We start from the raw sequence: 25,431 nt of genomic DNA on the forward strand, positions 1-25,431 counted from the left end.
CAACATTTTTGGCTGGCTTGTCAATTTCGGTTGGGAGATCAAACCGAGGAGCAGGTGAATTGATTTCGGAGGCTTTGAAGGTGGGCTCCGGGGGGTAATATTGGTTGTCTTGGGCCTGAAATGTAGGCTCACTAGGAGATTTGTGAAATGTAGCAGGGGGAGGTGCTACAAAAACAGGAGTCATAGGTGGAGGAAGGTACGGAACTGGTTTTGGAGGTGGAGACTGTGGTGTCTGAGAGGTGGTGCCTCGGTAGTGCTGATAAATGGGGAAACTTGGGGATAATTCAGTGGTGATATTATCCTGAGTTTGGATCATTGATGGAGCAGGGTTATTTGGGTAAGATGGGGGTAACTGTCCTGTAGACCAAGCTTGGTACATTTCAGCCATTTGCTGCTTGAGCTTAAGCATTTCTTCTTTCATTTTCCCGACATCCATCTCTTCTATCTCCATACCTGTGTCAACATCTGGGATAGACATACTTTCGGGTATTGGTCCTTTTGATCTTGTGTGATAGTGATAATATGCCAGTATACTCTTTAGAGAAACTAACTGGTTGAATTCTGAAAATGGACAAACTTGTTAGTTTTGAGAGTTTAACACATATATAATCACACGTTGAGATGCAATGCTCCTAGACAAATAATCCCTTTCTATTATGCATTCGCTCGGTTGCTTGTATCGTCCCAGCTTTCTTGAAATTGAAAAATTGTCATTCGCTTTACTATATATATCTTTATCGTGGTGGTCGAATCTTAGAGATTGCCTACGTATCATGTCAAATATGAATCAGACCTTGCGTAGTTCGGACCAAAGTCAATCATGTTTATTTATTACACAAAGATGGAATTACATTTGAAAACTTTAAGAAAATAGCTTGAAACACACACACTTAAATCAAAATAAAAGATACAATTCATAACATCTCACAAAATGCCCCACTTTCCACTTTTGTTCTCTAATATTGGATTATCTGCTCAATGTGGGGCTTGACCTGGATGGCCTCCCAGCGTACGATACATCCTTTCCAACTCCATTGCTAGATGACGAGCAAAAGTGGGCGCATGCTCTGTAAACCTTTCATAATCCATTCCTTGGCAGTTTACATAACTTTGAGATGTGAAGACTGCCAAGTCGTGGATTTGTGCCCTGAAACCTTGGAGACGTTGGTCTTGGTCTTGCAATTGCTGCTGACGAGTGGTGGCTATGTCTCTGACACGGTTTTCACGATCTAAAGCTGATTCTAATAGAGCTCGGAGTCTGGCCTGCTCTAATCTTGCTTGTGATCTTTCCCTGTCGAGGTCTGCTTGTTGGTATTCTCTGTTGCATCTTCTTGCCTCTTCTAGTTGTGCACGAAGCTGGTCTTCTGATCGCATCCAATAGTCTTTTTCCTTCTTGAATTGAGCCTTGTCTTTTTCGGATTGCCTATCTTGGCGTTCCTTGTTAGATCTGGCTTCTTCGTTTAATTGTTGGATCCTTTCTTTTGCTTTGCTCAATGCCCTTTCGTTTTCCGCAAGAATGGAATCATAATCTTGCATTTTTTCGAAGAGATTGGCGATGATTTTTTGATCCTTCCAGCTTCTCTTTGGCGTTTCAGAGACTCTTTTCATTTTTAGGAATCGAGCATGAAGATTTTCATTCTCACAAGCTAGACTCTTTTTCTCGCCTTTGGCTTCTTGTTCTTGCAAATCTTTCTCCAAACTGAGGCTTCTTAGATTTTCTTTTAGGGCATGGATAGTGGCTTTGTACCCTTTTTCTTTTTCTCCCCAGATTAACCGTTCTTGGATTTTATCATTGAAGTTTTGAACATGGGGTCTTTTTGTTGGCCTTTTTAGCTCAGGTTCTGGTACATCATCCACGCGAGACCGCTTTTCGAACCACCTCGCATATCCAGGATTTATCTCACCCTTGGTAGTGTCTAGGACTTGAGTATCACTTTTCAAGTATCGGCACCCATTCCACATTTGCTGAAGTAAAGCTTCGGGAATAGTGGCTTCTGGGTGTAATTCGATTACTTGCATACTCAAATCTTCCTCATCAGGAACTATTTGATATCTCCCTAGTTGCCTTAGGACTCTTAGTGGTGCATATGGCTGAATGCTTCTCAATCCCAATAGTAGTAGATAACTATTTGAGGTTGACATATGTATTACTTCTCTCATCGGGAGCCATCCCAGAGTCCATTCAATTTGATTTGCCGTTAAAGCCTTTAGATGAGATACCCATGCTTCTATCCCTTCTGGAGCTTGATAATTTTTTGTTCTTTCCTCATAGCTCTCGATGCAATTAGCTTTGTTCGACCCATACTGTATGATCTTGGGTTGTTGTTGGAGATGTTCAATCACCCACATTTGCAACAAAATTTTGCATCCTTCGAAAACTTTCGCTCCTGATTTGCATAAAGTCAAAGCCCGATAAATATCTGATAGAATGATGGGGACAAGGGTGTGATTTTCTTTAGTGGTGAGGATTTGCACAACTTTTGCGGTGCGAATATCAATTGTTCGCTCTTTATTTGGGAAGACCATGACTCCTAGAAAAGCCACCATGAAAGCAAATCGACGGTGCATCTGCCAAGTGTCTTTGTTTTGCTTATTAGTAAGGCCTTTCTCATGAATTTCGAACCCATCTGACTTTCCAAACCTGGAATACAAAAAGTTGAAGGAACAACATCCATTGATGACATTGCTTTTCCTGATTTGACTGCTGATGTTCAGAAGACCGAAGAATCGATGTATTGAAGGAGCCTTTGTGAATATCAAGCTTTGATTTCTTAAACTTCCGTCAAAACCAACATAGCCAGCTATCTCCTCTAATGTAGGAGTAAGCTCGAAGTCAGAGAAACGAAAAACATTGTGAACAGGATCCCAGAAAGTTACTAATGCCGTAATCAGATCATCCCGAGGCTCAACTTTCATAATGTCCGTGAGATTTCCCAAATGCTTGACGACCCATTTTTGACCGTCTTCGCCTAAATCATACCACCACATTTGAAGCTGACATAGAAATTCCTCCGTACTTGTGGATGAGGGGCTTTGTGTAGTGCTCATTTTGTATCTGAAATTTAATTTTAATAAAGTCAAAATTTATTTTGGAAAAATTTATACTAAAAATCATTTTCGAATTTTTTTTTTATTTATTAAATATCTTTATTTCAAAATTTAAAACTATATTTTTTAGAAATTTATAAGGCAACCCATTTTATACCTTTCTTCTTACCAAGATTTTATTTGAACTGGTCAACAAGCATGTTCGAGGCGAATGAATGCACAAATAACAAGTAGGATGCATCATGATGGTCTTTTAATTTTTGGTTCACCTGTCCTAGACAGACCCAACCCCTGTGTTGAGTCTCCAAGGCCAAATGCATATGATGCAAATATTCGTTCCTACTAGGGATCCGGTACATGGCTGAGTTATTCTAAGTGTAAAACCTTAGGTTGATTGTTCTAAACCTGGCTTACCCAAACGGACAGTTTGAGCCGAAGCGGGGGCAACGTACCGGGAGCACGAAAGTCTGCCCGGCCTAGTTACTTGTCCCAACTCCGTCTTATTTGGTATGACTTTAACAGAAAGGTGGGTCACGCGCACGTGTACACCATAAATTCAGAAGACTCAGAAAGAAGGGGGTTTCGTAGCAGTTGTATATATTCACAATTCAAATAATATTAAAGCGGTAAAAAAAACATTTAGCATATTAGCATATAAACAGTTGAAAATTATATAGTAAGTAAAGCCAATAAAAACAGATATTTTAAGCTCGAATTCTTTAAACCCTGAACCAATGGTTCTGGGTTACGACAACACTTAGATCCCCAGCAGAGTCGCCAGAGCTGTCGCACCTCCTTTTTCCCGCGCCCGCGGGGCGCGTGGGGAGTTTTCTCCAATTAAAGGACAGTCGAAACGGGATTTGTTTATTTGTTTCAGAGTCGCCACCTGGGAATTTTGAGGCGTCCCAAGTCACCAATTATAATCCCTGAATCGAGGAGAATATGACTCTGTTTATTTTTCTGCGAACCAGAAATCCTGAGTAAGGAATTCTGTTAATCCGGAAGAAGGTGTTAGGCATTTCCGAATTCCGTGGTTCTAGCACGGTCGCTTAACTGTTTTTATTATTGGCTTAATCAACTTGATTTTATTAAATATTGATGTTATCTGATTTTACTACCGCTTATACTTATTGTGATTGAGAAACCTTCTTTGAATCGAATTACACGTACGTATATTCATGTTATAAATTAAAAAAGATGCGGAATTGTGTCACGCGCACGTGTACACAATTACTTTTGACAATATATTTATTAAGCACATTTTTTCGAGATTGCGTTGAATCAAGAATAATTATTTTTCTTGAATAATGAACCGTACATATCGGATTTTTATGAAATTGATTTAACGCCTTTAGAAAAATCCTTTTATTAAATATTCGCTCGAAATTGCGCGTACGCATAATCCGAAATTTTGCTTTTAAAAGTATAATCAGGGTACGCGAACGTATCCCTAATTGCGCAACATATTTGTAATGATATTATGGAATTTCCAAAAAAAAAATGTTTGTTATAGCACGAGAAATCTCGTTTTAAGATATTCTTTAATTTTTGGAAAATAAACCACAATTTATTAAATATTGACCATTGATTATAATTTCCGAATATAAATCATATTCATTCCAATTATTCAAAGTCAAAGGACAGAATAAAAATATGATTAATACTAACTTTAAAACAAATGTGACATATATATATATGCCAAAGAATAAATTGCATATGAAACCGAAAATAAATGATTCATAAAGGAAGGAAATATTTTCCGGGAATTTTCATGATTACTTAATGCAAATTCTATTTTTAATTACCATTGATTTAAAATGTTGCCATTTGTGTATATACAACTCAACTTATTCTCACATACTCGTTTTAATCTTAATAGATGAAATTAACTTACTTAGTTATGCCTATGATTGAGTTAGGATAGATATAGATATAATCAAACCAATTTGATTCTCAATCTATGTGAATTATTACTAACTATTAATTTTCGCATTGTATAAGTTCCTAAGCCTTTTATTACTAAGAAAGAGAATAAGTCTTGTTGACTTAATAAAATGATATTGCATACAATATTATTTACTATATTTGACACTTTTGAACATACGGATTATACTAATACATCTTTCAACTATAAATTATGAACACCACCAATATTATGCCAAAAGATGGCAAATTGCAGCTAATCATCATATAGCTTTAAACAACAACTAATTAACTAACAAGATAAACTTATAGCATATTTTCTTTGATAATGCTATATTATGCTATACCTATCTAACAACACCATGAAGTGTAAATAAAACCAACTTTCTACCATGCTTCTTATTTACATAACTCATAGATAACTTAAACTAATGAAGTTTGACATGGATAACATTATTACAAAGTTTTATATGAATTTCAAAATAAGACAATTTAACTCATGGCTATCAAATTGAGTTCACTACTAATTAATCAACATAAAAAATGAAAATAATGAACTTGGACAATTGGAAATAGCATTTCAATTCAAACTTCATTGATGGGTCATGCTGAAATCTCTTTCCAACTTAAAATTTAAAAGACATATACCTGAAAATGGAGGTAGAAGAAGTAAGTTTCAGCAGTTACAGCAGTAACAAATTCAGTAGAATATACTGATAACACAGTAAATCTGAACAGGAATAGGATTCGAAGAGCCCAGATGCACAGTAAAGTACTTTTAAGAAACACTTCGGATTTTAACTGAACAGTGGAATCACATAAAGTTGAACAGATTCAACAAAAGAACAACATTTCAGATTTCAGTTTTTTCTTCAGTTTCAAATTCAGTTTGTTTCTGATTTTCTGTTTCTGCTGCTGTATCTGTATGTGAGTGTGTATGTGAGTGTCCTATTTTCTGTTTCCTTCCTTTAAAATCTCAGCCCTCAAAATCTCTTAAAAATTCTCTCTCTGTTAAAAAGTTCTCTCAAAATTCTGTTTTTTTTTTCCTTTTCCTGAAATCTGCCCCTGTATTTATACAGGTATGCTTCCTTCCTTTTTGTGCTGCCTGGACCCCCTTTTATCTTTTAAAAACAGAAAATCATATCTAAAATCTGCTTTTAACTACTTTAAATCCCATTGAGTGAACTTTTTCCTGATTTCCAGCATTCCATTACCCTTTGTTTCCCATTATCTCCTAAATTATAGCCACTAACATTCCATTATAAGCACACTATTATTATTATATTACCCTACTGTTTCATTTCTCAAATACTCACTGAAAATCCTTCAATACTACTGTTATTACTGCCCCAGACCAAAATTGCTTAAACCTTAACCAAATTATCTGAATCAAACCTGTTTATCAGCTGATAACCAAGTCCTAAATCAAACAAACATTCTGTCTATTCAATGATAACTAATTGATCCAACACCCATTGTCTAATAGCTAATGGACAAAACTAAATTCAGATTTGAACACTGAACTTGTACACAAACATTTTAACAATACGCAGAACTTAACAGAACAAAATCTGAATTGAAATTGAATTTAGCATAAGTGCAGGGGTGTTAACAGTATATGCATTACCTGAAACTAACTGCCTAGAAATCAATACATACACAACATCCATTTGACGGACTCACTGATTTATAAACAAACATGACTTAAAAGACTAATTAACTAACTATCTATAACAATTGTCAATAAACAATAGGTAGACAAATTGTTTCAATCAGTATTTATCATAAACGAGAATTCATAACTAATCGACGAACTTAATCGAGTCGATTACATACATTGTAAATAATCATAACAAATAGAAACAATTCACATTCGGATCAAGTAAATAGGTAGGAGACAGAAATGACAGAATTGATCAAAACAAAATATGAAAAATCAAAAAGCTATTGACACAGACAACAATACACTTAGAATACACAAAATAATAGAAAAATACCTCTGAATTTTAATCAGACTCGATCTCAACTCAGCTTCGGATTTTTGTTTGAAATCAAACAGACCTTAGTCGAAGTATTTTCCACTGAAAATACTTTGACTAAGGTCGATTGAACCTCAATCTTTTACTTGAAATCGGAAAAATTCCAAGATTGGAAATTTTTAGGGTTTCAGGTTCTTGGATCTTAAATCCGAACATTTCTGGGCAGATTTGAAGGGAACCAAACATGATACAAGGGTGAGGGTAGCCTATGGGTTATTTCGTGTTAGTTTGGATTGGATCTGAGTTTGTTCTTGTTTGGTCCGAATCTTAAAAAGAAGATTCGAGCAGTTCCGAACTGATTCGAACCAAACAACCAACAGATCCATACTCAGGATGACTAGGGGAAGCTATGGTGTTAACTAGGTGTTGTTTGGTTTAGATCTGAACTTGGCTCGAATCTTCAAATGAAGATTCGAGAACCTTCAGGGAGATTCGAACCAAGCAGATAACATATTTGGATAGAGGAGGCTCATGGGGTTCTGGGGTGTTACTTTGGTGACCAACGGCGTTGATGCCGCCGGGTTTCAGGCGGTGGAATCCTAGGGCGGCTAGGGTTAGGAGTGGGGGTTTGGGACGATGATGAACAGTGTAGGAAGGGGGGTTGTTTGGTTAGGGGCCGGGGTAAGGTTTGGGATTTATATAGGGGTGGGGTGGACTGGTATCATCCGTTGGATCAGGTAGAATGGATGGCTGAGATCTACTCACTTAACCAAACGGTGTCGTTTGGTTCAGGTTAGGGGGGATGGGTTGAACCGGGTATCGGATCGGGTAAGGGTCTTGGGTTAGGGTGATGAGATCTTGGCCGTTGGTTGGATTTGATCCAACGGCCCTTGATAAGGGGTAACCAAACGACGTCGTTTGATTCTGTTTTGAATTGGACCGGACATGGTCATTTGGATTGGGCCTGATTTTGTTTAGAAAAATTTGGCCCAGATCCGTTTTTGCCCATTTAATACCATTCTTTTTAATTTCTAATTTAATTCTTCAATTATTAAAAATCCTAATTAAAATTATAAAAACAAAAAATTACTCCTTCAAAATATTAATCAACCTTTAACAATTTAACACATAGACAAAAAATATTAATCACATAGTGAAACATTAAAATTAGAACAAACGCATATTTTTTGTAATTTTATTTAAATTAACTCTTAAATGCATAATTAAATCCTATATGCATGCAACATGTATTTTATTTTATTTTTTGATTTATTTGACAAAATAAACATTTACGAACATAACACAAACATTTAACACCACACAAATTCAAAAATTACACAGTAAAAGAAATTTATTTTATTTTTTTGATTTATTTTTTTGGAGTAGTTTAAAGCAAAAATCACGTGCTCACAGTAGGCATGGAATCTAAATTCATCAAGTTCATTGAGTTGTTCAACATGAAGATTAGCTGCAACATCCCATTCCAAATTCAACTTCCTCAAAGCCCACATGGCTTTGTTCTCTAAATCAACCGGTAGAGGGCAAGCTTTCCCAAACACCAACCGATACAGAGACATACCAATCGGAGTCTTGTAAGCCGTCCGATAAGCCCATAGAGCGTCATCCAACTTCTTCGACCAATCGGTCTAATTAGCATTGACCATCTTTGACAAGATACTCTTGATTTCCCTGTTGGAGACTTCCATTTGACCACTAGCTTGAGGATGATAAGGGGTCGAAACCTTATGATTGACACCGTACTTAGAAAGCAATGTGTCGAAAGCTTTATTGCAAAAATGAGATCCTCTATCACTAATAATCGCACGGGGAGTGCCAAACCTTGTGAAAATGCTCTTCTTAAGAAATGCAACAACACTCCGGGCTTCATTGTTAGGCAGAGCCACGGCTTCAACCCATTTTGAGACATAGTCAACCACCATGAGAATGTAAGTGTTCCCACAAGAGCTAACAAATGGACCCATGAAATCTATGCCTCAAACATCAAAGGTATCCAATTCAAGAATGGTATTGAGAGGCATATCATCCCTTTTTGAAATTCCACCCACTCTTTGGCAATCGTCATACCTCTTCACAAAATCACCTGCATCTTTGAACAAGGTTGGTCAATAGAATCCACAACTAAGAACTTTTGAGACGGTCCTCGCCCCACCGTGATGGCCACCATAGGGTGAAGAATGGCAAGCCTCTAAGATACTCAATTGTTCTTCCTTCCGGACACATCTACGAATCACACCATCCTTGCAAATCTTGAACAAGTATGGCTCATCCCAATAGAAATCCAAACTATCCCGCTTGAGCTTCTTCCTTTGGTTAGAAGAGAGCTCACATGATATTACTCCAGTCACAAGGTAATTGGCAACATTGGCAAACCATGACATATCATTCATTGACACTGCAAGGAGTTGTTCGTCAGAAAATGAATCATTGATCTCAAGGCCATCACAAGGCCTCCCCTCCTCCTCCAAACGGGACAAGTTGTCGGCCACTTGGTTCTCACTACCTTTCCAATCCATAATTTCTAGGTCAAACTATTGAAGTAGTAACACCCATCGCATCAATCTTGCCTTGGAGTCTTTCCTTGTCATCAAGTACCTAACAACGGCATGATCGGTGTGCCTTATGACCTTGGCCCCCATAAGATACGGCCGAAACTTTTTCATTGCAAATACTATAGCCAACAACTCCTTTTCGGTAACCGTGTAGTTCCTTTGAGCCTCATTCATGGTCTTGCTTGTGTAGTACACCGGATGAAACATCTTGTTAACCTTTTGACCCAAGATAGCCCCAACCGCAACGTCATTTGCATCACACATGAGGTCGAAAGGCAAGCTCCAATTTGGTGCGGTAATGATTGGGGTAGTGGTCAACTTAAGCTTAAGAAGCTCAAATGCTTGCATACATCCCTCATCGAACACAAACTTTGCATCCTTTTCTAGTAGCTTGCACAAGGGGTTTACCACCTTTGAAAAATCTTTTATAAACCTTCGGTAGAACCCTGCATGCCCAAGAAAACTCCTCACCCCCTTGACAGAAATGGGGGGAGGAAGCCTTGAAATCACCTCAATCTTGGCTTTGTCAACTTCAATTCCATGCTTTGAAATTTTGTGACCCAACACTATACCCTCTTCAACCATGAAATGGCACTTTTCCCAATTGAGTACGAGGTTTGTGTCTTCACATCGGGCCAATACTCTATCCAAATTTCTCAAACATTCTTCAAAGAAATCACCAACCACACTAAAATCATCCATGAATACCTCCAATATATCTTCCACCTGTCACACCTCCTTTTTACCTGCGCCCGCAGGGGCGTAAGGGAGTTTTTTCCAATTAAAGGACAATCGAAACGGGATTTATTATTTAATTTAGAGTCGCCACTTGGGAGGTTTATGGTGTCTCAAGTCACCGGTTGAATCCCGAATCGAGGAAAAGATTGATTCTGTATTACAGTCCGCGAACCAGAAATTTGAGTAAGGAATTCTGTTAACCCGGGAGAAGGTGTTAGGCATTCCTGAGTTCCGTGGTTCTAGCACGGTCGCTCAACTGTCATATTCGGCCTATTTATCTGATTTTATACATGTTGGACCTGTGTGCAAATTTTAACTCTTTCTCGCCTTTATTGTAGTTATTTTAAGAGAGAATTGCAACGTCATAAAAACACGTCTGGAACCACGTCACATCAATGCACCCGTGGTTATTGACACATTTTGACTCCGTTGAGATTTGGATTTGGGTCACATAAATGTGCATCCGAGTTTAAGAAAGTAATTTATTAAAAGAATGCCTAAAGTGACTAGTGCGTTATTACTTTGAGGAAAGCCGTGAAATTCATTAGGCGGCCCGTCCTGAAATCTAAAGTATTTTAACGCAATATTTACTGAGGGCCCCGCAACTTATGCGTTTTATTTGGCGATGCTCGTCCCATTTATTATTTAAAGGCTAATCCTAAAATGACTATTATTCTTCTATTTATTTGTCTCTAAAGAAATAAATAAAAGGGGGGCCTAATTAGTTAATATTAGAAAATCCTATAGTCTATCAATTGAAAATTAGTAGACCAAATGCCATTTCAACTTTAGGTCCAAAGAACCCAATCCATATGCTGGATCGAGTTTTGAACTACACGACTCGGTTATTTGATTCTGCTAACATTCATGAATAAGTTAACTGATTCGAATTCAAGTAGACTATTGATATTAACCATTAACATGCAATTACTTGTTCCTACGTTGAAATAGTGAGCTTAACGAACAAAGGAGAGGACATCAATAACTAGCATGTTGGGCTGTTTAAAAAGCGCGTTTAACCTAAAATCGGAATAAGTACCACATGTTGACTTCTGAATTAATTGTAGGTACAAACAATACTGATATCCGATTTTTAACTCAATGTTAACTGAAATCAGTACTAAACTATACTAAGTCTACAACTAATGAACACGAAGTAACAGTTTAAACAGTCCTAATTAGGTACAAACTTCAAAGTCTACATTTCATTGAGTTATAGATCAAATTGGACTATAAAACTACTTATTATCTATATCTACTGAGCTACAGATACAACATCAAATAATTAAGGACCTGAGCACTTCCATTTCATGTTTACATCTCAAGGCTACATCAAATTGAGCTTAGTTGTGTACCTGGATTGGAGTGAACAGAAGAATAAAGAGGAAGTCAGCAGCAGTACAGCACAGCAAACAACAACAACAGCAAATAACACCAGCAGACAGCAAATTGGAATTCAGAAAAAGCTCCAAACCCAGTTTCAAATCAGGAAAACACTTGACCACAGCTCATAACCAGTTGTGAAACCAAACAGCAACAACAAATAACTCCGGTCAACTAATTGGACCTCAAACTCAACAAGAAAACCAACCAGTGAATCTCAAACACTCCAGTAAACAGACTTGAAACTGGAAACTACACCCCAACAATTGAAAATCAGGCACTTTACTTCAAGCTTGCAATGTTATTTTTTTACTGATTAAAGAAGGATCAAATGCAGAACCCAAGAGGACTAATTGCTTATTTTTTCTATATTTATTGATATTCTTTTTGTGTCACCTTTGAGTCTAATTTCAAAAGCCAACCCCCTTTAACTCTGTCCAAAATTCGAATTACACCTATGAATGCAATGAAACAATATATTTTTGGTTTTTCTGTTCTTAAAATCTCCAGAACTCTAAAAAGTTGAATGCCTTAGCTTTTAAAATGTTGTGTAAGACTGCCTTTTAAAAAGAACTCTCAAAAACTTCCTAACTCTGTCCAAAAAAAATCCCCCCTCTTCTTCTCTTAGGTCTTCCCCTTTTAAAGACCAATGTTTAAACTCTCTTTTTTCAAATTTTGCACTTTTCAGCCTGTTTATTCCCTCCCATGTGCATCCCTTTAACTTTTATCATTACCCCCCCCCCTCCCATACCAATATGTTGTGTTCCCCACTAATTATTAAACAAATGCATTATTTTAATGGTACATTAGTACTTAGTGGACAGAACACTCAAACTACCCATTTCTTCAAGTTTTCAATTCCCAAATTACCCCCACTGAAATTACTGAAATTATTGTCCTACCCAATCCCCTTTCAATCTGTACCCAAAACCTATCGGCTATAACTCATTCCCTAATCAAATAACTAAGCTGATTCCTAATTGATCACCAAACTACAACAGCTATAACCAATTTAATTCAAATTCACTTAGCAGTTCAAACTTAGAACTCAGATTAGATCAAATGGTATCCAAACGAAGGCCAATGAATAAGGACAAAACATATTTGAACATAACCAGGTTAAACTTCCAACCATGATTGACACATTACGTGGGAATGACTAACTATATTCACAACTCTAAACTAAACAAAAATGAATGAAATACTGTAACATACTGGACGAAAATAAACTGAATTTATATGTAAAATGATGAACAACAAAAACAAGGAGCCAAACATCACAGAAAATGAGACCATTTGAACTAGTAATACTAGTAACCAATTACAGGACTAGACACAGTTTTTGTACAAGAACATTACGGACACTGACTTTTACAACAAAACTAAAGGACAAACACACTTAATCGATTCAACATATGCCAATCAACCACATGAGAAAAAAAACTGGACCAGAAAAAAGGTCTGAAAGAGAAGAGAGAAATAAATCGAAAAGATGATGAAATACAATGAAGCTTAAGCAGATAAACAACAACAAAAATAGAAAAGAAAAAGAAGAAAAATACCTCAAAATTACAGGCTAAACTCCAAACAGTTCCCATTTTAAATTTCGACCGAACTTTTGAGGTCCAAACGGACCTCAATCGAGTGTTCTCGACTGAAAACACTCGACTAAAGTCGATTAAGAACCTCAAATTTCCCCTTTACTCGGACAGGTTCCAGGTTTTGCTCTCTAGGGTTCTTCAATCGATTTAAAATTCGACCAGTTCTAGCAAGATTCGAGCCAAAGTAGGGGTGGTTTGGGAACGAGGGAGGTCAGGTGGAGCTGGGGTGTGAACTTGGGACTTGTTGGGTAGGTTTAGGGTTTTGCTCGAATCTTCGATTGAAGATTCGAAACAAACCGGGATGATTCGAGGTTAAAGGGGTAGGGATATGTGTTCAGGGTGGTTAGAAGGTTCAGGGGTTTGAATTTGACGGTCATCGGTCCTTAGGCCGCCGGGATTTCAGGCGAAGGGAACGAGGGAGGCTAGGGTTTGGTGGGTCGTTTGGTTCGTCTCTGAAAGAGACGATTGGGGGGGATTTGGAAATGAGAGGGGTAGGGGATTGGGAGGGAGTTTGATAGGTTAGAGTTTAATCAATTGATTTCAGCCGTTGGATGATGGGAATCCAACGGCCACAATTGATTTGTTGATCAAAACGGGGTCGTTTGGTAGTAACGGGGTCGGGGCGGGTATAGGAATGGGTAAGGGAGAGATGATCTTGGCCGTTGATGGATTGGGATGTACGGCTGAGATTGGACGTGACAAATTCAACGTCGTTTGGACTTCGTATTGCCAGGTCGGTTGGACCGGGTAAAAGGGGTATTCGGACTGGGCCTGCGGACATATTGTTTGGGCCTGTAGAAAAAATTGGCCTGGTCCGAGTTTATCAACTCTTTCTTTCATTTCTTCCTTTTCTTTCTTTTTTAATTCTTAATTACCAAAAGTTCTAAATTAAATTGTAAAACCAAAATTAACTTAGGAAATACTAATTAACCCTTAATAATAGTTATCACACAAAATTAAATACAAAGATAATCACACAATTTGACATTAGACACTAAAAATGCGAAGTGCGTTATTTTTTCGATTTTTCATTTTTGTAAAACAAATTACTGTTTAATTAATCCTAAATTGTAAATGCAGATGCAACACATATAATTTTTTTTGTATTTTTCATTAATTAAAATAGAATAAACATTCACAGACAAAATATAAATAATTATCCAAAATAACACAAAACTATTTTATTTTGAATTTTTGGGAGTAGTTATTGTAGGGCAAAAATCACGTGCTCACAGCTGCCCCTCTTTGTCCGGAAATATGAAGAGTTTTTGTGCAAAGATAAAGTAAGCGGATACGAGCTATTTTTGCCTGTTCGGCTACTCCGTGTGAAGCATATTTTTGAAAGAGAGTTGGTCGAACCTCTTCTTCGAAGGTTTCCTACATATCCCTGGCTAAAAGGGAATCAGGTTAATGTAGTTCGGGAAGTTTTGGTAGCTGAGACTACCATGGAGCTATGGATTTACTGTTACTGTTGTTGCTGCTGCCGCCGCTACTTACTGGCCTCCTTATTACACCATGCTAAAAGAAAACAAGAAGCTAGACTATACTGTAGTCTATGAATTACAAAATCTTATCTAGATCTTCAGACTTGCTCTTGTGTCTCTTATTGCTTTGATGTCTTGCTGATTGGTGTTTCCTCTGATGTTTCTTTCTTTCTGTCTTGACTCGTAGTCTTCTCTTGATTGCCGAATTTGAACTGCTTATTTCCTTTTGTGAGCTTCGTATTATTTTTCCTTCGAAGCTTGAACTGCCTTCTTCTGACTAGTGTTGCCTTCCTTCCGACTTCTGAACTTTAATTTATGCTGGGCATTTTTGTTGTAACCCTTCGCTTTACTGACTTCAAACTTCAATGTATTCCTCTATTATACGGGCGGGCTCTCGACTTCAAAACTTGAAATGTAAAGACTGAAATGTATTCCTCTATTATATGGGCAGGCTCCCAACTTCCAAACTTGAAATGTAAAGACTGAAATGTATTCCTCTGTTATATGGGCGGGCTCCCAACTTCAAGACTTGAAAATAAAACGTCATTCCTCTCTTCAGGCGGGCTCCTAACTTTAACAACAACTTAAAAATAAAACGGCATTCCTCTCTTCAGGCGGGCTCCTGACTTCAACCAACAACTTAGAAAATAAAATGTCATTCCTATCTTCAGGCGGGCTCCTGACTTCAACAACAACTTAGAAAATAAAACGTCATTCCTCTCTTCAGGTGGGCTCCTGACTTCAACAACAACTTCGAAATATAACGCCATTCTGATCTCCAGGCGGGTTCCTAACTTCAACAACAACTTAAAAATATAATGCCATTCCAATCTTCAGGTGGGCTCCTGACTTCAACAACAATTTTGAAAATAAAACGCCATTCCGATCTCCGGGCGGGCTCCTGACTTCAACAACAACTTAGAAAATAAAACGCCATTCCGATCACTAGGTGGGCTCCTGACTTCAACAACAACTTAGAAAATAAGACGCCATTCTGATCTCCAGGCGGGCTCCTGACTTCAACAACAACTTAGAAATATAACGCCATTCCGATCTCTAGGCGGGCTCCTGACTTCAACAACAACTTAAAAATATAACGCCATTCCGATCTTCAGGTGGGCTCCTGACTTAAACAACAATTTAGAAAATAAAATGTCATTCTGATCTCCAAGCGGGCTCCTGACTTCAACAACAACTTAGAAAATATAAAGCCATTCTGATCTTCAGGCGGGCTCCTGACTTCAACAACAATTTAGAAATTAAAACGCCATTCCGATCTTCAGGCGGGCTCCTGACTTCAACAACAACTTAAAACTGCATTCGTATTGCCATTGTTCCCCCTTGCCTCCTGAACCATTTTCCTTCTAACTTGAATTATCTTTCTTCAGAACTGCTTCCCTCAAAACTTGTATTATCTTCCTTCTTCAAAAGTACTTTCCTCAAAACTGGTGTTCCATTCCTCCGCAAACTGCTGGGGATAACACTGGGTTTTTTTTTTTCAAAATATGTTATCTTCCTCCTTCAAAGACTATTTCCCTTAAGACTGGTGTTTCATTCCTCTGCAAACTAGTTCCCTCTTTTTTCCTTTTTTCTTTTTTCTTTTTTCTTTTTTTTTTTATTTTTTTATTTTTTTATCTTCTTCTTTCAAAGACTACCTCCCTTAAAACTTGTGTTATCTTCCTTCTTCCTCAAGTGGGTACCTGACTTCAGGAAAAAATTTCTGCCCCAGTTTGATAACTTTCCTTATATCATACCTTTCCGTCATCAATAACATTTCCTGTCCCTATTTCAAATCAAAGAAAGAATTTGGTCAGTTTAAAACGTGGTGGTTGGTTGTGATACTCCTGCTGGGGATGGTTTTCCTTTTTTTTTCCTTTCATGCTATGCGTTGTCTGACCATCTTGAAACTTGGCTGATACCTTCCGACCTTCTTGATGATTCCTTATTCACAAACCTCTCAACCATTTTCCCAGTCTTCTTATCTGACCCCATGTATTTTCTATGACAGCCGATTTCACTTGAAGATCTTGCATGTTTATTGATTAACCACTTTCTCCATCGTCTGTGTTACTGAAATACCTTTTTCCCGTGCAGACCCAATATCTTCTTTGTGGTACTGTTCGTGAACTGGAATTTCCCCGACCTTTGAGTCTCCTATGAATTTCCAAATTATGTCTATCGCTCTCCGCGTTGTTCTTTCTTGATTTTTCCACTGTCCTTGGCCTTATAACCTTCGATTTCTGCTGGGGATATCCTTCTTGACACTGGTCCACCCTTTTGTCAATCTCATCATTGAATATACCCTTGGTTCAATCACCCTGGCCCTCCTTTTATTGCATTGTCCATGAATTGATATGGACCAATCTTGGGTATTTTGCGCGAACCTCAAAGCATGTTGACTATTACCAGCTCATTGCGCTTGTTCTTTCCTGACTTATACCACTTTGATGTACTAGTCAGATCTCGTCTTGCATAATTGGAAAGCTGATGGCAAATTTTGAAATCATTTCTCACTTGTTCTGACCAAAGAGACTCAAGAAGAGGAAATGACAAAGGTAAAAGGAACGGAGTAAAAGACAAAAGAAAGAGATGACTCCTAACAAGAAAAACTACAAAGTAAAACCTATCAGATGCGGATACCAACTCTATTGGCCATGACATGCACATGTGGCCTATCCTCCGTCGTTAATCGCCTTTCACAATCTTCGTCTGGTGCTTTCCTATCTGATTCTCAATCTTTATTCGACTTGTAGTGCCTGAAGGGTTTTCACTATCAAGCCTCTCTCATTTTGGGTTTTCTCTCAACTTATAGCCGCCTCAAGGTGCCCGTGAAGGTTTTCACCGATAAGACTCTCTCATTTTATTACTTTTATGTCGGGGATCAGAGTGTTATTCTCGACTTCCATTTGCATGACTTGGCATCTTTCAAAGACTGGTCAAATGGTCTTTCTTTGAACCGTAACATGGGATTTTGGATAGGGCTATAAAGAAAGGGTATTAGCGGCTCAAAACGAATCAATTTGGGTTCAAAATTTACAACCTTCGGAACCAGATTTCTTTACATCAAACACAACTTCTGCCCCAGTTTATTTCTTGGGGATATTTGATTTTGTTACACTATGACCGAGCCGTGAAGCGCCTACGTATCCTCTTTGAGGAATCAGGTCAAACATAGTTCCCAATTCCTTTTTTGTTTTCCTTTTCACTTATTTATTATTTTCTTTTCTTTTTCTTTTTCTTTCTCTTTTCTCATTTCTCCTTTCTCTTTTGTTGTTTTGTTGTTTCTGTTGTTTTCTTTTCCTTTTTCTTTTTCTTTTTCTTTATCTTCCATGCTTGTGTTTTCTAATCTTTGCTACTGACTTCGAACGAGGGGTGAAAGAAAACCAATAAGGCTCAAAGGGTTAACGAAGGATAAAGTGTTTAGATAGAAGAATAAAATGCCTTCGTCATTCCAATCTTCAAATCATGCCAAGCACAAACAACACAATTAAACATTCTCCACATCTTCTGATTATGTCAGACTTGATAACCATATCCACACATTCGCCTTTTTATTTGTCATTTTTAAAGCACCGTTGGGCAACACTCTCACTTTCGTTATCATGAACGACCCCCTTGTCAATATGGCTAACTTGCTTTTATGGTTTTCTTTATGTTTTACTTGCCCCAGTTTCACGTGGCTCGGGCTTCAAATGATCTCAAGCTGTTCCTATTTCCCTTAAGTGCCCCGATCATCTCCCAATGGCTTTATAATTAACTTTTAAGATTAAGCCTAAACTGTGCGCGCATGTCATGTCACTAGAATCGACGTTTGAACAAAAGAAAACACAAAAGGATAAAAAATAACTAAACAAAGAAGATGACTAGAGGTAAAAAAAGACCAGAATTTGTATTAGACAATCGGTGAAACGGTTCGCACAACAAGATAAGTAAAGCAACTAGAGTACAATCTTGGAACAAACCTGAAACAAGCCTGGACAAAACTAAGCAAACCGCTATGACAAAATGGAAGGATAAGAGGGTTTGACACAAGACAATATCCGTATCATAACCTTAGAATAACCCGGATAACATAAATGACAACAAAATAAACCACCAAAAGCTCTACTCCGGCTGACCAAGGAATGGAGCGTCTTCCCAATTACCAAGCACGGCATCTTAGCCACTGAGCTTCGCATCAATATTGCCAAGACCACTATCCGCTTCAACATCTTCAACTTTAGTCAATATCCCAAGTGGGTTCACATGCTCTTTATTACTGTCGTCGATCGCAATCACTCCTTCGTGAATCATTCTTTCTATTTCCCTTTTCAATGAATGACAACTCTCAATGCTATGCCCTGGGACATTGGAGTGGTATGCGCATCGTGCAGTAGGATCAAAGCTTCTTGCACGTGGATCTGGAGTATATCCGGGGAGCGTCTCAATCAGGCCAGCATGCTTTAGCCTTTCAAACAGACTTGCATAAGATTCTCCGATATGGGTGAGAGCCTTTTCTCGTTTCAGCAACCTCTCGTTCATAAATGCCTGATTTGGCCTAAAACCTGATCCAGGGGGTTTCTGGTGTGCTCGTGGGGGTGGATAGGCATTTTGTGGAGCTGGGTACTTGGAAAGTGAAGCATGTCTTTGGGAGTCCCGTGGAGAGAAGTTGCGTTGGGGAGGGGAGTAGTGTTGGAAAAATATAGTTGGACAACGAGTGATGGAGCTACTCGGGTGGATGGGAAAGCTGTCATAAGTGGGTAGATATGGAGAGTATGGAGGATCATCTGTTATTGTGTTAGGTGTTTGGGTAAGGACAGAGTTCAGGAAGCTATGCGGTGGCGGAGGTGGTGCTTTCCCAGTCATCCATGCCCGATACATGTCTGCGACATGCTGTCTCAACATTTTTACCTCTTCTACCAACCCATAGTCCTATTCAACCAGCTGTTTTCGGGCATCGGTACCAACCCACTTAGTTCTGTTGTTCTCTGTCATTGTCTTTTGCCTTTGTGTTGCAGGGAAGCGTTACTTTAGAACCACAACCAACCACCTTTCTTGAGATTGAAAGAGAACAAAATGGGAGAAACCTGTTAGCATTAGGGTTTTCAACAGATAGGAAAACACACATTGAGGATGCAATGCAACTAGGCAGTTAACCCTTTCTATCATGTATTTGCTTCAGTTACGTGCGTCATTCCGACTTCTTATAATTGTGCTCCTTTTGAACGCCTTCCTTTATTTTATTTGTTTTCTCCTTTTTCTCTTTTCTATAAATATATATTTTTTTTCTTTTTGATGGTGGTCGAATCTTATGTGGATTTCCTATGTATCATGTCCCCGCATGAATCAGACTGTGCGTAGTTCTGACCACAAGTCCGAAAAATAAAGACACCATTTTTGGATTTTTCAATCTTTATTAGCAAAACGTTCTATTACAAGGCAAAACATTTTTGAAAGGAAACTGACAGACTTGATACAGACTACAGACTTTATGCAAAAAGGGAAATACAAACTCTAACGGACAACAGACTCTGAAGACAAGGAACATACAGACTTCAAACTATGAATGTCTCGGAGTTTTGATTTTTGGCGCCCGCGGGGCGTCGTTCGGCCTCGCCACGGGCTTTGGTGCAAGGCCCCTCTGTAGATCTTTCAAATCTTCCATGATCTGGTGGACATAAATCATTATTGAAGCAAATAAGGTGGTACGGGACATATCCTCACAAGCTAGGCACTTTATGGTGATGTAGTGCCCGATATCGTCGATTCTTTCCTTGATTCTGTCCCTTTCGATAAGCAATCGCTCTATTTGTTGATTCCGCGTCCCCAACACTTGAGCGTTGTAAAAGAGTTGACTCATTCACCTGTTTCTCCATTCGGTCCATCAGATCATAGCAGTGCTTCCTATCTGTTCTGGCATCTTAGGCTTGTCTGAAGATCCGCTCTTTGAGAATGGATATTGTTTTTCTCAATATAGCGATGTTCCCTTCGTAGTCCCTCTTTATTTGCCGCATATGCTTTGCTCGCGGTTCTGTACCCTTTGCCCATATGGCTCGGATTCTCGTCACGCTAGCTTCTGATCTCTCTAAACCTCTTTGACATTCGGTGATTTGATTTTTTAGCCCATTTATCAACCTTTTGTCTGACCGACTCCTTTGTTGGTTGTCAGCATCTTTTCTTATTTGTCGGGTTTAGGACTTCAGCGCCCTATTTTCTTGGGCCAATTTGTTCTTTTCCCCTATTTCGGCAACAGCTTGCACACTGTTTTCAAACTCCAGGTCCCTAATCTGTTGTTTCAGCTTGCCTATTTCTGTCATGTAGTTTTCTTCTTTTGCAAGCCAACCCCACTGTTCTTATGATGACTCGGCAAAATCTTGGAAGTGAGATCTTTTGGTTGGTCGTTCTGGCTCGTCTCTTGCAATGCTCTTCTTCCTATACCAGGCGAGATAAGCAGGTGAGACTTCGCCTCTAGATAGGTCACACACTCGAGTATTTGCCGGCAAATACTGGCATTCGCTCCATATATAACGAACGCTCTTTTCATGAAATTGGTCGTCGTTGCTAACCTCGACTGCATAAACACTGAGATCTTCGTCTGGGTGTACCACCTGACATCTTCCCAATTGTCTCATCACCCGGTAAGGCGCATAAGGTTGAATACCTCATAATCCCATTAAGAGGAAGTAAGGACCAGTGGCGGGCAAATACACAATTTCTTCAACAGGAAGCGAACCCAATGTCCAATCTATTTGTTCCGCGGTGACGGCACAGAGATAGGATACCCAGTCTTCAAACCCTTCCGGCAATCTGAGCCCTGAAACCCTCTTGTTATATTCTTTACTGCAGCTTTTGTCTATAGATCTATAGCTCATGTACTGAGGATGATGACACAAGTGCTCGATCATCCACATCTGCAATAACAAACTGCACCCCTCGAAGAAATCTGCCCTGGCTTTACAAGCTGTGAGAGCTCGGTACATCTCGGATACTATCATAGGGGCAAGCGTGCTTTTGTTATTGGTAATCAGGGTTTTGATGACTCCCGCCACCTTTAAATCAATATTTCTGTCTTTCCGGGGAAACACCACAATGCCCAAGAACGCTACCATGAAGGCGAACCGCCTATGTTCATCCTATTTTGTCCGATTCCTTTTGCTGCAAACCCCGCTTTTTGGATCGCCGAACCCTCCTATATGCCCATACCTCTGGTATATGAACTGCAGAGTAGAAAAACCCCTATCCAACTCAGAGTACGGGCCTCCCTTGCTTATCTTCAGTAGATCCATGAACTTGTGCGCATTGATGGCTCTTGGAGCAATCAGATATTTGTGCCTTAGCCCCTCAGCAATGTCCATATAACCTGCTACCTCTTCTAAGGTTGGGGTGAGTTCAAAATCTGAGAAGTGGAATACATTGTGGGTCGGGTCTCAAAATATAACCAAAGCCTTTATGATGTCACATCTGGGTCAAACGTTTAACAAACTGGTGAGACCTCCCAGATGTAGTTTGATCTTATCTCGCTCTAATTTTTTCAAATCCTCCCACCGCAAGCGCAACTCTAAAGGGATATTGCTCCTAACTGTTACCGGCAGACTTGGACCCGTGCTCATTCTGCATATTTGTTTGGGGTGATTAAGACTTATTGGACTCAAAGAAAGAATAAACTAAAATTGACACACCTTTAAATAAAACTCTAGTCTTAATAATACGGCCTTTCAGCACTTCGAAGAAGATTTAAAGGCTGTGTCGAACAAAAACCTTGAAAATGACCAAAGGTGGTTGTTCTCGCAAAAACAGCCTTCTGGCGTCTTTTTAGGGACATTCGACTATTTTTACAAGAATGGCATCACCTAACTTATTTATGACGAAAAATTTAAAATTTTGACATTTTTTTGGCTATTTTTGCAAAAGGGAGAGGTTAGACCCGATAAGGGTTGCCTACGTATCTCACGCCCTGTGAGAATCAAACCAGTGTAGTTCGGGCAGATAAACAAACTATTTTTGAAAACAAGACTCTTTTTTCTTTTTTCCATTTTCTAAAAAATTTGGTAGAGTTTCGACACCATTTGGACATTGGTTTTCAAAACAGGCGATTAATTCTCTTTACCCTCATACTGCTATTTATCTTTCCTCTATTTTTCAAAAAGTCGGTCAGCATGCAAGTCCGAAGCAGATAAATGCACAAGTAGCAAGTAAGATGCATCAGCATGGTCTTTTCCATTTTTGGTACACCTGTCCTAGACAGACCTAACCCTTGTGTTGAGCCTCCAAAGTCAAATGCACGTGATGCAAACAAATGTTCCTACTAGGGATCCGGCATGAGGCTAAGTTATTCTAGGTTCAAAACCTGGGTATACGTTCTAGACTGTGTACTCGAGCGGACAACTCGAGCCGAGGGGGGGCTACATACCGGGAACCAAAAGGCCATCCGGCTTAGTAACTTATCTGAGCCTCTTTCTTATTTCAAGGTATGACACTAACAGAATAGGGAGTCTCGACCAGCGAGCACATCCCCGAAGATGAGAAGAGAAGGATTTCGTAGCAGTTTATATACAGTTAAGATGATATCAAAGCGGTAAAAGCAACATTTAGCACCTTAGGCCCAAACATGTAATAAGATCAAATAATAGATAAAGTCAAATATAACAATTCATCTAAGCTCGAATTCTAAACCCTGAACCAGAAGTTATGAGTGTTATCCCCAGTAGAGTCGCTAGATCTGTCACACCTCCTTTTTACCTGCGCCCGCAGGGGCATAAGGAAGTTTTTTCCAATTAAAGGACAATCGAAAGGGGGTTTATTATTTAATTCAGAGTCGCCACTTGGGAGGTTTATGGTGTCCCAAGTCACCGGTTGAATCCCGAATCGAGGAAAAGATTGATTCTGTATTACAGTCCGCGAACCAAAAATTTGAGTAAGGAATTCTGTTAACCCAGGAGAAGGTGTTAGGCATTCCCGGGTTCCGTGGTTCTAGCACGGTCGCTCAACTGTCATATTCGGCTTATTTATCTGATTTTATACATGTTGGACCTGTGTGCAAATTTTAACTCTTTCCCGCTTTTATTGTTGTTATGTAAAGAGAGAATTGCAACGTCGTGAAAACACGTCTCGAACCACGTCACATCAATGCACCCGTGGTTATTGACACATTTTGACTCCGTTGAGATTTGGATTTGGGTCACATAAATGTGCACACGAGTTTAAGAAAGTAATTTATTAAAAGCACGCCTAAAGTGACTAGCGCATTATTATGTTGAGGAAAGCCGTGAAATTCATTAGATGGTCCATCCCGAAATCTAAAGTATTTAAACGCAATATTTACTGAGGGCCCCGCAACTTATGCATTTTATTTGGCGAGGCTCGTCTCATTTATTATTTAAAGGCTAATCCTAAAATGACTATTATTCTTCTATTTATTTGTCTCTAAAGAAATAAATAAAAGGGGGCCCTAATTAGTTAATATTAGAAAATCCTATAGTCTATCAATTGAATATTAGTAGACCAAATGTCATTTCAACTTTAGGTCCAAAGAACCCAATCCATATGCTGGATCGAGTTTTGAACTACACGACTCGGTTATTTGATTCTGCTAACATTCATGAATAAGTTAACTGATTCGAATTCAAGTGGACTATTGATATTAACCATTAACATGCAATTACTTGTTCCTACGTTGAAATAGTGAGCTTAACGAACAAAGGATAGGACATCAATAACTAGCATGTTAGGCTGTTTTAAAAGCGCGTTTAACCTGAAATCAGAATAAGCACCACATATTGAATTCTGAATTAATTGTAGGTCCAAACAATACTGATATCCGATTTTTAACTCAATGTTAACTGAAATCAGTACTAAACTATACTAAGTCTACAACTAATGAACACGAATTAACAGTTTAAACAGTCCTAATTAGGTACAAACTTCACAGTCTACATTTCATTGAGTTATAGATCAAATTGGACTATACAACTACTTATCATCTATATCTACTGAGCTACAGATACAACATCAAATAATTAAGGGCCCGAGCACTTCCATTTCATGTTTACATCTCAAGGCTACATCAAATTGAGCTTAGTTGTGTACCTGGATTGGAGTGAACAGAAGAATAAAGAGGAAGTCAGTAGCAGTACAGCACAGCAAACAACAATAGCAGCAAATAACACCAGCAGACAACAAATTGGAATTCAGAAAAAGCTCCAAACCCGGTTTCAAATCAGTAAAACACTTGACCACAACTCATAACCAGTTGTGAAACCAAACAGCAACAACAAATAACTCCGGGAAACTAATTGGACCTCTAACTCAACAAGAAAACCAACGAGTGAATCTCAAACACTCCAATAAACACGCTTGAAACTGGAAACTACACCCCAACAATTGAAAATCAGGCACTTTACTTCAAACTTGCAATGCTATTTTTTTACTGATTAAAGAAGGATCAAATGCAGAACCTAAGAGGACTAATTGCTTTTTTTTTCTATATTTCTTGATATTCTTTTTGTGTCACCTTTGAGTCTAATTTCAAAAGCCAACCCCCTTTAACTCTGTCCAGAATTCGAATTACACCTATGAATGCAATGAAACAATATATTTTTGGTTTTTCTGTTCTTAAAATCTCCAGAACTCTAAAAAGCTGAATGCCTTAGCTTTTAAAATGCTGTCTAAGACTGCCTTTTAAAAAAAACTCTCAAAAACTTCCTAACTCTGTCCAAACAAAATCCCC

The 25,431-nt window shown here is 38.6% G+C and overlaps 1 pseudogene; it reads right to left on the reverse strand.

The window, feature by feature from the left end:
• LOC138889596 (uncharacterized) overlaps positions 1-25,431 on the reverse strand; it is a 61,848-nt pseudogene that overhangs the window by 17,483 nt on the left and 18,934 nt on the right.

The sequence above is a fragment of the Nicotiana sylvestris genome, chromosome 4 (assembly GCF_000393655.2).
Source record: "Nicotiana sylvestris chromosome 4, ASM39365v2, whole genome shotgun sequence".
In the NCBI taxonomy this organism is placed as follows: Eukaryota; Viridiplantae; Streptophyta; class Magnoliopsida; order Solanales; family Solanaceae; genus Nicotiana; species Nicotiana sylvestris.